Source organism: Schistocerca cancellata, unplaced genomic scaffold, assembly GCF_023864275.1.
Source record: "Schistocerca cancellata isolate TAMUIC-IGC-003103 unplaced genomic scaffold, iqSchCanc2.1 HiC_scaffold_547, whole genome shotgun sequence".
NCBI classification, from domain to species: domain Eukaryota; kingdom Metazoa; phylum Arthropoda; class Insecta; order Orthoptera; family Acrididae; genus Schistocerca; species Schistocerca cancellata.
In genome coordinates this window covers 64265-74756 of record NW_026046560.1, presented here as the reverse complement: position 1 = coordinate 74756, position 10492 = coordinate 64265, and the positions used below count along the sequence as shown (strand labels likewise).

The window sequence follows — 10492 nt, the reverse complement described above, 5'->3', positions numbered from 1 at the left end:
CCATGCCAGTCTGCACGCACAAATACGCTCGCAAACAGAGAGCACCACTGAGTCCGGATTCAGCACGAAATGCGGGAGGAGAGGGAGTAAATCTCACGTTTACCGAGCAAATCCGGTGTGGTCTAGTGGCTAGGATACCTGGCTTTCACCCAGGAGGCCCGGGTTCGATTCCCGGTACCGGAAGAGAAGTTTTTGCGCACACGTCCCTCCATGTTTTGGCCTTCCAACCTTCGTTTGTCGCCCTCCTTCCGGAGCTTCAACCGAACGTAATCGGGGAAAACAGGCACAAGATGCAATTACTGTCAGCACCGGGATAAAGGCAGAAGAGGCACTAGTCCGCTGTTGGGCTGCTACCAGCGTCAGTGGGAAGTCGGTGAAGTGGCCAGTTGCGCCAGAAGCCAGCAATTACCGTAGTACGCCTACACACGCGTTCCAATTATTCACATTGCTTGCAGCCGCTCCACCCACAACGGGCATGAGCCCGGATAGCTCAGTCGGTAGAGCATTAGGCTTTTAACCTAAGGGTCCAGGGTTCGAGTCCCTGTCCGGGCGAAGATTTTTAACGCTTCCGTAATGGCTCGTCTCGTAGCGCTGGTAGCCCTGCCGTAATCAGTGCACAGAGTTCGTTTCCTGTCAACATTCTGCGCAGACCGGTTAGATTTTTCACGATTCGAGGGAAGCTTCAGATACGAGCAGTCGTGGCCGAGTGGTTAAGGCGTCTGACTAGAAATCAGATTCCCTCTGGGAGCGTAGGTTCGAGTCCTACCGACTGCGTCCGTTTTTCTTTTCTTTTTTTCTTTAGGAAGGAGGAGCAGAAAATTTCGCGGTTTGCCTGTCGTTTTGGTACCTCGCCACACCTCACCTCTCACAGTCGTTTATAGCGCCTGTCCTTTTGATAAGGGCGAATTCCAAGCGTCAGCTTTCGCGTCAGCCGAGCAAAGTCGGGACAAGTCGGGACATACTACAGGATGGCCTGCGTGGAGCAACGACGGAAAGAAAACGTTAATTTAACAGCACGTGGCTCACATACTCATACGCAAAAAGTTTCGCCCGTTGCGGTGGCCGGGAATCGAACCCGGATCAACTGCTTGGAAGGCAACTATGCTCACCATTACACCACCACCGCACAGCCGCTGCTCGCAACGCCGCGCTGTGTCGGCTTCCCGCCCGCCGCCAGCGGCCCACGGTGATAGTAGCTGTAGGCGCTTTACGAGGTAGGAGGGTGCATCCACACGCATTCGGGTAGCGCCTCCACGCACGCTGCGTCTTTGGGCAAGACTCGTCGCCGCGGCCGCAACGTTACTCACACGATAGTGATGAGCGGTCGCTATAAGGCAGTGTAGTGGGGGACTCCGCGTGTGTAGCACTTTTTTCGGTCGTATCCGACGTCGCTGGGTGGCAATCCCACTTTCCCTGCAGACAGCTGCTCGGGAATATGCTCGGCAAGCACGGACGTCATCGGACGTCCGCCCCCAACAAGTGCAACTAACAAAATGAGAACAACAACTAAAAAAGTGGTAGGTTGTTCGCCTACCACGCGGGCGGCCCGGCTTCGATTCCCGGCCGATGCATCGTTTTGCTGTTCTCGCTATAATGCCGCCGCGCCGATTGCCCGCTTGAGCTGCGTCAGCCTCAGGAATGTGTAGCAGGATTCGCTGTGAGAAGAACCAAACACGCAGCACGCAAGAGGCCGTACTTGGACGGTCGCGTGCTATTTCTGAACTCTAGCGTCGGCCTGGCCCTACAGGCCGCTGTGTCCAGGTGCCGCAAGGGCGATGTACTGTTACCTCAGGCAGTGCTGCTTTCCGTTGAAAAAGCTGCGGCAGCAGTTTAATCTAGCCAGTCGGGAAAGCACGTGTAGCAACACAGCAGATTCTTGAGAAAGCGCAAACTGTCTATCTCTAATATGTGGGACTTACCAAGTTTCCTGGGACGCTTGTTGCAACGTGCCTCGGTAGCGCAGTAGGTAGCGCGTAAGTCTCCTAATCTTAAGGTCGTGAGTTCGATCCTCACCCGGGGCATTTAATTTGCTGTACATCATGACTGAATTAACGGCGCTGCTGTTGCTAGGGAACGAACTTAATTGTCGTTTGTTATCCCCAAGGAGTCCACGCCTCAGCGTAAAAATGTTTACTTCCAATTATGGCAAGGTACAACTTTGATCTTTCTCCTCCCCTGTTATGAGTAAAATATGATGCAAACAGCAATGAATAGTCAGTTTCGAGCTGTGCGCCATGCCAGTCTGCACGCACAAATACGCTCGCAAACAGAGAGCACCACTGAGTCCGGATTCAGCACGAAATGCGGGAGGAGAGGGAGTAAATCTCACGTTTACCGAGCAAATCCGGTGTGGTCTAGTGGCTAGGATACCTGGCTTTCACCCAGGAGGCCCGGGTTCGATTCCCGGTACCGGAAGAGAAGTTTTTGCGCACACGTCCCTCCATGTTTTGGCCTTCCAACCTTCGTTTGTCGCCCTCCTTCCGGAGCTTCAACCGAACGTAATCGGGGAAAACAGGCACAAGATGCAATTACTGTCAGCACCGGGATAAAGGCAGAAGAGGCACTAGTCCGCTGTTGGGCTGCTACCAGCGTCAGTGGGAAGTCGGTGAAGTGGCCAGTTGCGCCAGAAGCCAGCAATTACCGTAGTACGCCTACACACGCGTTCCAATTATTCACATTGCTTGCAGCCGCTCCACCCACAACGGGCATGAGCCCGGATAGCTCAGTCGGTAGAGCATTAGGCTTTTAACCTAAGGGTCCAGGGTTCGAGTCCCTGTCCGGGCGAAGATTTTTAACGCTTCCGTAATGGCTCGTCTCGTAGCGCTGGTAGCCCTGCCGTAATCAGTGCACAGAGTTCGTTTCCTGTCAACATTCTGCGCAGACCGGTTAGATTTTTCACGATTCGAGGGAAGCTTCAGATACGAGCAGTCGTGGCCGAGTGGTTAAGGCGTCTGACTAGAAATCAGATTCCCTCTGGGAGCGTAGGTTCGAGTCCTACCGACTGCGTCCGTTTTCTTTTCTTTTTTTCTTTAGGAAGGAGGAGCAGAAAATTTCGCGGTTTGCCTGTCGTTTTGGTACCTCGCCACACCTCACCTCTCACAGTCGTTTATAGCGCCTGTCCTTTTGATAAGGGCGAATTCCAAGCGTCAGCTTTCGCGTCAGCCGAGCAAAGTCGGGACAAGTCGGGACATACTACAGGATGGCCTGCGTGGAGCAACGACGGAAAGAAAACGTTAATTTAACAGCACGTGGCTCACATACTCATACGCAAAAAGTTTCGCCCGTTGCGGTGGCCGGGAATCGAACCCGGATCAACTGCTTGGAAGGCAACTATGCTCACCATTACACCACCACCGCACAGCCGCTGCTCGCAACGCCGCGCTGTGTCGGCTTCCCGCCCGCCGCCAGCGGCCCACGGTGATAGTAGCTGTAGGCGCTTTACGAGGTAGGAGGGTGCATCCACACGCATTCGGGTAGCGCCTCCACGCACGCTGCGTCTTTGGGCAAGACTCGTCGCCGCGGCCGCAACGTTACTCACACGATAGTGATGAGCGGTCGCTATAAGGCAGTGTAGTGGGGGACTCCGCGTGTGTAGCACTTTTTTCGGTCGTATCCGACGTCGCTGGGTGGCAATCCCACTTTCCCTGCAGACAGCTGCTCGGGAATATGCTCGGCAAGCACGGACGTCATCGGACGTCCGCCCCCAACAAGTGCAACTAACAAAATGAGAACAACAACTAAAAAAGTGGTAGGTTGTTCGCCTACCACGCGGGCGGCCCGGCTTCGATTCCCGGCCGATGCATCGTTTTGCTGTTCTCGCTATAATGCCGCCGCGCCGATTGCCCGCTTGAGCTGCGTCAGCCTCAGGAATGTGTAGCAGGATTCGCTGTGAGAAGAACCAAACACGCAGCACGCAAGAGGCCGTACTTGGACGGTCGCGTGCTATTTCTGAACTCTAGCGTCGGCCTGGCCCTACAGGCCGCTGTGTCCAGGTGCCGCAAGGGCGATGTACTGTTACCTCAGGCAGTGCTGCTTTCCGTTGAAAAAGCTGCGGCAGCAGTTTAATCTAGCCAGTCGGGAAAGCACGTGTAGCAACACAGCAGATTCTTGAGAAAGCGCAAACTGTCTATCTCTAATATGTGGGACTTACCAAGTTTCCTGGGACGCTTGTTGCAACGTGCCTCGGTAGCGCAGTAGGTAGCGCGTAAGTCTCCTAATCTTAAAGTCGTGAGTTCGATCCTCACCCGGGGCATTTAATTTGCTGTACATCATGACTGAATTAACGGCGCTGCTGTTGCTAGGGAACGAACTTAATTGTCGTTTGTTATCCCCAAGGAGTCCACGCCTCAGCGTAAAAATGTTTACTTCCAATTATGGCAAGGTACAACTTTGATCTTTCTCCTCCCCTGTTATGAGTAAAATATGATGCAAACAGCAATGAATAGTCAGTTTCGAGCTGTGCGCCATGCCAGTCTGCACGCACAAATACGCTCGCAAACAGAGAGCACCACTGAGTCCGGATTCAGCACGAAATGCGGGAGGAGAGGGAGTAAATCTCACGTTTACCGAGCAAATCCGGTGTGGTCTAGTGGCTAGGATACCTGGCTTTCACCCAGGAGGCCCGGGTTCGATTCCCGGTACCGGAAGAGAAGTTTTTGCGCACACGTCCCTCCATGTTTTGGCCTTCCAACCTTCGTTTGTCGCCCTCCTTCCGGAGCTTCAACCGAACGTAATCGGGGAAAACAGGCACAAGATGCAATTACTGTCAGCACCGGGATAAAGGCAGAAGAGGCACTAGTCCGCTGTTGGGCTGCTACCAGCGTCAGTGGGAAGTCGGTGAAGTGGCCAGTTGCGCCAGAAGCCAGCAATTACCGTAGTACGCCTACACACGCGTTCCAATTATTCACATTGCTTGCAGCCGCTCCACCCACAACGGGCATGAGCCCGGATAGCTCAGTCGGTAGAGCATTAGGCTTTTAACCTAAGGGTCCAGGGTTCGAGTCCCTGTCCGGGCGAAGATTTTTAACGCTTCCGTAATGGCTCGTCTCGTAGCGCTGGTAGCCCTGCCGTAATCAGTGCACAGAGTTCGTTTCCTGTCAACATTCTGCGCAGACCGGTTAGATTTTTCACGATTCGAGGGAAGCTTCAGATACGAGCAGTCGTGGCCGAGTGGTTAAGGCGTCTGACTAGAAATCAGATTCCCTCTGGGAGCGTAGGTTCGAGTCCTACCGACTGCGTCCGTTTTTCTTTTCTTTTTTTCTTTAGGAAGGAGGAGCAGAAAATTTCGCGGTTTGCCTGTCGTTTTGGTACCTCGCCACACCTCACCTCTCACAGTCGTTTATAGCGCCTGTCCTTTTGATAAGGGCGAATTCCAAGCGTCAGCTTTCGCGTCAGCCGAGCAAAGTCGGGACAAGTCGGGACATACTACAGGATGGCCTGCGTGGAGCAACGACGGAAAGAAAACGTTAATTTAACAGCACGTGGCTCACATACTCATACGCAAAAAGTTTCGCCCGTTGCGGTGGCCGGGAATCGAACCCGGATCAACTGCTTGGAAGGCAACTATGCTCACCATTACACCACCACCGCACAGCCGCTGCTCGCAACGCCGCGCTGTGTCGGCTTCCCGCCCGCCGCCAGCGGCCCACGGTGATAGTAGCTGTAGGCGCTTTACGAGGTAGGAGGGTGCATCCACACGCATTCGGGTAGCGCCTCCACGCACGCTGCGTCTTTGGGCAAGACTCGTCGCCGCGGCCGCAACGTTACTCACACGATAGTGATGAGCGGTCGCTATAAGGCAGTGTAGTGGGGGACTCCGCGTGTGTAGCACTTTTTTCGGTCGTATCCGACGTCGCTGGGTGGCAATCCCACTTTCCCTGCAGACAGCTGCTCGGGAATATGCTCGGCAAGCACGGACGTCATCGGACGTCCGCCCCCAACAAGTGCAACTAACAAAATGAGAACAACAACTAAAAAAGTGGTAGGTTGTTCGCCTACCACGCGGGCGGCCCGGCTTCGATTCCCGGCCGATGCATCGTTTTGCTGTTCTCGCTATAATGCCGCCGCGCCGATTGCCCGCTTGAGCTGCGTCAGCCTCAGGAATGTGTAGCAGGATTCGCTGTGAGAAGAACCAAACACGCAGCACGCAAGAGGCCGTACTTGGACGGTCGCGTGCTATTTCTGAACTCTAGCGTCGGCCTGGCCCTACAGGCCGCTGTGTCCAGGTGCCGCAAGGGCGATGTACTGTTACCTCAGGCAGTGCTGCTTTCCGTTGAAAAAGCTGCGGCAGCAGTTTAATCTAGCCAGTCGGGAAAGCACGTGTAGCAACACAGCAGATTCTTGAGAAAGCGCAAACTGTCTATCTCTAATATGTGGGACTTACCAAGTTTCCTGGGACGCTTGTTGCAACGTGCCTCGGTAGCGCAGTAGGTAGCGCGTAAGTCTCCTAATCTTAAGGTCGTGAGTTCGATCCTCACCCGGGGCATTTAATTTGCTGTACATCATGACTGAATTAACGGCGCTGCTGTTGCTAGGGAACGAACTTAATTGTCGTTTGTTATCCCCAAGGAGTCCACGCCTCAGCGTAAAAATGTTTACTTCCAATTATGGCAAGGTACAACTTTGATCTTTCTCCTCCCCTGTTATGAGTAAAATATGATGCAAACAGCAATGAATAGTCAGTTTCGAGCTGTGCGCCATGCCAGTCTGCACGCACAAATACGCTCGCAAACAGAGAGCACCACTGAGTCCGGATTCAGCACGAAATGCGGGAGGAGAGGGAGTAAATCTCACGTTTACCGAGCAAATCCGGTGTGGTCTAGTGGCTAGGATACCTGGCTTTCACCCAGGAGGCCCGGGTTCGATTCCCGGTACCGGAAGAGAAGTTTTTGCGCACACGTCCCTCCATGTTTTGGCCTTCCAACCTTCGTTTGTCGCCCTCCTTCCGGAGCTTCAACCGAACGTAATCGGGGAAAACAGGCACAAGATGCAATTACTGTCAGCACCGGGATAAAGGCAGAAGAGGCACTAGTCCGCTGTTGGGCTGCTACCAGCGTCAGTGGGAAGTCGGTGAAGTGGCCAGTTGCGCCAGAAGCCAGCAATTACCGTAGTACGCCTACACACGCGTTCCAATTATTCACATTGCTTGCAGCCGCTCCACCCACAACGGGCATGAGCCCGGATAGCTCAGTCGGTAGAGCATTAGGCTTTTAACCTAAGGGTCCAGGGTTCGAGTCCCTGTCCGGGCGAAGATTTTTAACGCTTCCGTAATGGCTCGTCTCGTAGCGCTGGTAGCCCTGCCGTAATCAGTGCACAGAGTTCGTTTCCTGTCAACATTCTGCGCAGACCGGTTAGATTTTTCACGATTCGAGGGAAGCTTCAGATACGAGCAGTCGTGGCCGAGTGGTTAAGGCGTCTGACTAGAAATCAGATTCCCTCTGGGAGCGTAGGTTCGAGTCCTACCGACTGCGTCCGTTTTTCTTTTCTTTTTTTCTTTAGGAAGGAGGAGCAGAAAATTTCGCGGTTTGCCTGTCGTTTTGGTACCTCGCCACACCTCACCTCTCACAGTCGTTTATAGCGCCTGTCCTTTTGATAAGGGCGAATTCCAAGCGTCAGCTTTCGCGTCAGCCGAGCAAAGTCGGGACAAGTCGGGACATACTACAGGATGGCCTGCGTGGAGCAACGACGGAAAGAAAACGTTAATTTAACAGCACGTGGCTCACATACTCATACGCAAAAAGTTTCGCCCGTTGCGGTGGCCGGGAATCGAACCCGGATCAACTGCTTGGAAGGCAACTATGCTCACCATTACACCACCACCGCACAGCCGCTGCTCGCAACGCCGCGCTGTGTCGGCTTCCCGCCCGCCGCCAGCGGCCCACGGTGATAGTAGCTGTAGGCGCTTTACGAGGTAGGAGGGTGCATCCACACGCATTCGGGTAGCGCCTCCACGCACGCTGCGTCTTTGGGCAAGACTCGTCGCCGCGGCCGCAACGTTACTCACACGATAGTGATGAGCGGTCGCTATAAGGCAGTGTAGTGGGGGACTCCGCGTGTGTAGCACTTTTTTCGGTCGTATCCGACGTCGCTGGGTGGCAATCCCACTTTCCCTGCAGACAGCTGCTCGGGAATATGCTCGGCAAGCACGGACGTCATCGGACGTCCGCCCCCAACAAGTGCAACTAACAAAATGAGAACAACAACTAAAAAAGTGGTAGGTTGTTCGCCTACCACGCGGGCGGCCCGGCTTCGATTCCCGGCCGATGCATCGTTTTGCTGTTCTCGCTATAATGCCGCCGCGCCGATTGCCCGCTTGAGCTGCGTCAGCCTCAGGAATGTGTAGCAGGATTCGCTGTGAGAAGAACCAAACACGCAGCACGCAAGAGGCCGTACTTGGACGGTCGCGTGCTATTTCTGAACTCTAGCGTCGGCCTGGCCCTACAGGCCGCTGTGTCCAGGTGCCGCAAGGGCGATGTACTGTTACCTCAGGCAGTGCTGCTTTCCGTTGAAAAAGCTGCGGCAGCAGTTTAATCTAGCCAGTCGGGAAAGCACGTGTAGCAACACAGCAGATTCTTGAGAAAGCGCAAACTGTCTATCTCTAATATGTGGGACTTACCAAGTTTCCTGGGACGCTTGTTGCAACGTGCCTCGGTAGCGCAGTAGGTAGCGCGTAAGTCTCCTAATCTTAAAGTCGTGAGTTCGATCCTCACCCGGGGCATTTAATTTGCTGTACATCATGACTGAATTAACGGCGCTGCTGTTGCTAGGGAACGAACTTAATTGTCGTTTGTTATCCCCAAGGAGTCCACGCCTCAGCGTAAAAATGTTTACTTCCAATTATGGCAAGGTACAACTTTGATCTTTCTCCTCCCCTGTTATGAGTAAAATATGATGCAAACAGCAATGAATAGTCAGTTTCGAGCTGTGCGCCATGCCAGTCTGCACGCACAAATACGCTCGCAAACAGAGAGCACCACTGAGTCCGGATTCAGCACGAAATGCGGGAGGAGAGGGAGTAAATCTCACGTTTACCGAGCAAATCCGGTGTGGTCTAGTGGCTAGGATACCTGGCTTTCACCCAGGAGGCCCGGGTTCGATTCCCGGTACCGGAAGAGAAGTTTTTGCGCACACGTCCCTCCATGTTTTGGCCTTCCAACCTTCGTTTGTCGCCCTCCTTCCGGAGCTTCAACCGAACGTAATCGGGGAAAACAGGCACAAGATGCAATTACTGTCAGCACCGGGATAAAGGCAGAAGAGGCACTAGTCCGCTGTTGGGCTGCTACCAGCGTCAGTGGGAAGTCGGTGAAGTGGCCAGTTGCGCCAGAAGCCAGCAATTACCGTAGTACGCCTACACACGCGTTCCAATTATTCACATTGCTTGCAGCCGCTCCACCCACAACGGGCATGAGCCCGGATAGCTCAGTCGGTAGAGCATTAGGCTTTTAACCTAAGGGTCCAGGGTTCGAGTCCCTGTCCGGGCGAAGATTTTTAACGCTTCCGTAATGGCTCGTCTCGTAGCGCTGGTAGCCCTGCCGTAATCAGTGCACAGAGTTCGTTTCCTGTCAACATTCTGCGCAGACCGGTTAGATTTTTCACGATTCGAGGGAAGCTTCAGATACGAGCAGTCGTGGCCGAGTGGTTAAGGCGTCTGACTAGAAATCAGATTCCCTCTGGGAGCGTAGGTTCGAGTCCTACCGACTGCGTCCGTTTTTCTTTTCTTTTTTTCTTTAGGAAGGAGGAGCAGAAAATTTCGCGGTTTGCCTGTCGTTTTGGTACCTCGCCACACCTCACCTCTCACAGTCGTTTATAGCGCCTGTCCTTTTGATAAGGGCGAATTCCAAGCGTCAGCTTTCGCGTCAGCCGAGCAAAGTCGGGACAAGTCGGGACATACTACAGGATGGCCTGCGTGGAGCAACGACGGAAAGAAAACGTTAATTTAACAGCACGTGGCTCACATACTCATACGCAAAAAGTTTCGCCCGTTGCGGTGGCCGGGAATCGAACCCGGATCAACTGCTTGGAAGGCAACTATGCTCACCATTACACCACCACCGCACAGCCGCTGCTCGCAACGCCGCGCTGTGTCGGCTTCCCGCCCGCCGCCAGCGGCCCACGGTGATAGTAGCTGTAGGCGCTTTACGAGGTAGGAGGGTGCATCCACACGCATTCGGGTAGCGCCTCCACGCACGCTGCGTCTTTGGGCAAGACTCGTCGCCGCGGCCGCAACGTTACTCACACGATAGTGATGAGCGGTCGCTATAAGGCAGTGTAGTGGGGGACTCCGCGTGTGTAGCACTTTTTTCGGTCGTATCCGACGTCGCTGGGTGGCAATCCCACTTTCCCTGCAGACAGCTGCTCGGGAATATGCTCGGCAAGCACGGACGTCATCGGACGTCCGCCCCCAACAAGTGCAACTAACAAAATGAGAACAACAACTAAAAAAGTGGTAGGTTGTTCGCCTACCACGCGGGCGGCCCGGCTTCGATTCCCGGCC

At 54.1% G+C, this 10492-nt stretch overlaps 24 non-coding genes across 24 annotated transcripts; 19 read left to right on the top strand and 5 right to left on the bottom strand.

Moving 5' to 3' along the window:
- The first annotated feature begins 111 nt into the window (after positions 1 to 111).
- On the top strand, positions 112 to 183 carry Trnae-uuc (transfer RNA glutamic acid (anticodon UUC)). Its single transcript has one exon. It is a non-coding gene; the product is annotated as a tRNA-Glu (tRNA).
- A 296-nt stretch (positions 184 to 479) lies between these two features.
- Positions 480 to 552, top strand: Trnak-uuu (transfer RNA lysine (anticodon UUU)). Its single transcript has one exon. It is a non-coding gene; the product is annotated as a tRNA-Lys (tRNA).
- A 140-nt stretch (positions 553 to 692) lies between these two features.
- On the top strand, positions 693 to 774 carry Trnas-aga (transfer RNA serine (anticodon AGA)). The gene has a single exon. It is a non-coding gene; the product is annotated as a tRNA-Ser (tRNA).
- Positions 775 to 1054: 280 nt separating this feature from the next.
- On the bottom strand, positions 1055 to 1126 carry Trnag-ucc (transfer RNA glycine (anticodon UCC)). The gene has a single exon. It is a non-coding gene; the product is annotated as a tRNA-Gly (tRNA).
- An 822-nt stretch (positions 1127 to 1948) lies between these two features.
- Positions 1949 to 2021, top strand: Trnar-ccu (transfer RNA arginine (anticodon CCU)). The gene has a single exon. It is a non-coding gene; the product is annotated as a tRNA-Arg (tRNA).
- Positions 2022 to 2343: 322 nt separating this feature from the next.
- Positions 2344 to 2415, top strand: Trnae-uuc (transfer RNA glutamic acid (anticodon UUC)). Its single transcript has one exon. It is a non-coding gene; the product is annotated as a tRNA-Glu (tRNA).
- A 296-nt stretch (positions 2416 to 2711) lies between these two features.
- Positions 2712 to 2784, top strand: Trnak-uuu (transfer RNA lysine (anticodon UUU)). The gene has a single exon. It is a non-coding gene; the product is annotated as a tRNA-Lys (tRNA).
- Positions 2785 to 2924: 140 nt separating this feature from the next.
- Positions 2925 to 3006, top strand: Trnas-aga (transfer RNA serine (anticodon AGA)). The gene has a single exon. It is a non-coding gene; the product is annotated as a tRNA-Ser (tRNA).
- Positions 3007 to 3285: 279 nt separating this feature from the next.
- Trnag-ucc (transfer RNA glycine (anticodon UCC)) lies at positions 3286 to 3357 on the bottom strand. Its single transcript has one exon. It is a non-coding gene; the product is annotated as a tRNA-Gly (tRNA).
- An 822-nt stretch (positions 3358 to 4179) lies between these two features.
- Positions 4180 to 4252, top strand: Trnar-ccu (transfer RNA arginine (anticodon CCU)). Its single transcript has one exon. It is a non-coding gene; the product is annotated as a tRNA-Arg (tRNA).
- A 322-nt stretch (positions 4253 to 4574) lies between these two features.
- On the top strand, positions 4575 to 4646 carry Trnae-uuc (transfer RNA glutamic acid (anticodon UUC)). Its single transcript has one exon. It is a non-coding gene; the product is annotated as a tRNA-Glu (tRNA).
- Positions 4647 to 4942: 296 nt separating this feature from the next.
- On the top strand, positions 4943 to 5015 carry Trnak-uuu (transfer RNA lysine (anticodon UUU)). Its single transcript has one exon. It is a non-coding gene; the product is annotated as a tRNA-Lys (tRNA).
- Positions 5016 to 5155: 140 nt separating this feature from the next.
- On the top strand, positions 5156 to 5237 carry Trnas-aga (transfer RNA serine (anticodon AGA)). Its single transcript has one exon. It is a non-coding gene; the product is annotated as a tRNA-Ser (tRNA).
- A 280-nt stretch (positions 5238 to 5517) lies between these two features.
- On the bottom strand, positions 5518 to 5589 carry Trnag-ucc (transfer RNA glycine (anticodon UCC)). The gene has a single exon. It is a non-coding gene; the product is annotated as a tRNA-Gly (tRNA).
- An 822-nt stretch (positions 5590 to 6411) lies between these two features.
- Positions 6412 to 6484, top strand: Trnar-ccu (transfer RNA arginine (anticodon CCU)). The gene has a single exon. It is a non-coding gene; the product is annotated as a tRNA-Arg (tRNA).
- Positions 6485 to 6806: 322 nt separating this feature from the next.
- Trnae-uuc (transfer RNA glutamic acid (anticodon UUC)) lies at positions 6807 to 6878 on the top strand. The gene has a single exon. It is a non-coding gene; the product is annotated as a tRNA-Glu (tRNA).
- A 296-nt stretch (positions 6879 to 7174) lies between these two features.
- On the top strand, positions 7175 to 7247 carry Trnak-uuu (transfer RNA lysine (anticodon UUU)). The gene has a single exon. It is a non-coding gene; the product is annotated as a tRNA-Lys (tRNA).
- A 140-nt stretch (positions 7248 to 7387) lies between these two features.
- On the top strand, positions 7388 to 7469 carry Trnas-aga (transfer RNA serine (anticodon AGA)). The gene has a single exon. It is a non-coding gene; the product is annotated as a tRNA-Ser (tRNA).
- Positions 7470 to 7749: 280 nt separating this feature from the next.
- Trnag-ucc (transfer RNA glycine (anticodon UCC)) lies at positions 7750 to 7821 on the bottom strand. The gene has a single exon. It is a non-coding gene; the product is annotated as a tRNA-Gly (tRNA).
- Positions 7822 to 8643: 822 nt separating this feature from the next.
- On the top strand, positions 8644 to 8716 carry Trnar-ccu (transfer RNA arginine (anticodon CCU)). The gene has a single exon. It is a non-coding gene; the product is annotated as a tRNA-Arg (tRNA).
- Positions 8717 to 9038: 322 nt separating this feature from the next.
- Positions 9039 to 9110, top strand: Trnae-uuc (transfer RNA glutamic acid (anticodon UUC)). The gene has a single exon. It is a non-coding gene; the product is annotated as a tRNA-Glu (tRNA).
- Positions 9111 to 9406: 296 nt separating this feature from the next.
- Positions 9407 to 9479, top strand: Trnak-uuu (transfer RNA lysine (anticodon UUU)). The gene has a single exon. It is a non-coding gene; the product is annotated as a tRNA-Lys (tRNA).
- Positions 9480 to 9619: 140 nt separating this feature from the next.
- On the top strand, positions 9620 to 9701 carry Trnas-aga (transfer RNA serine (anticodon AGA)). Its single transcript has one exon. It is a non-coding gene; the product is annotated as a tRNA-Ser (tRNA).
- A 280-nt stretch (positions 9702 to 9981) lies between these two features.
- Trnag-ucc (transfer RNA glycine (anticodon UCC)) lies at positions 9982 to 10053 on the bottom strand. Its single transcript has one exon. It is a non-coding gene; the product is annotated as a tRNA-Gly (tRNA).
- Positions 10054 to 10492: the final 439 nt, after the last annotated feature.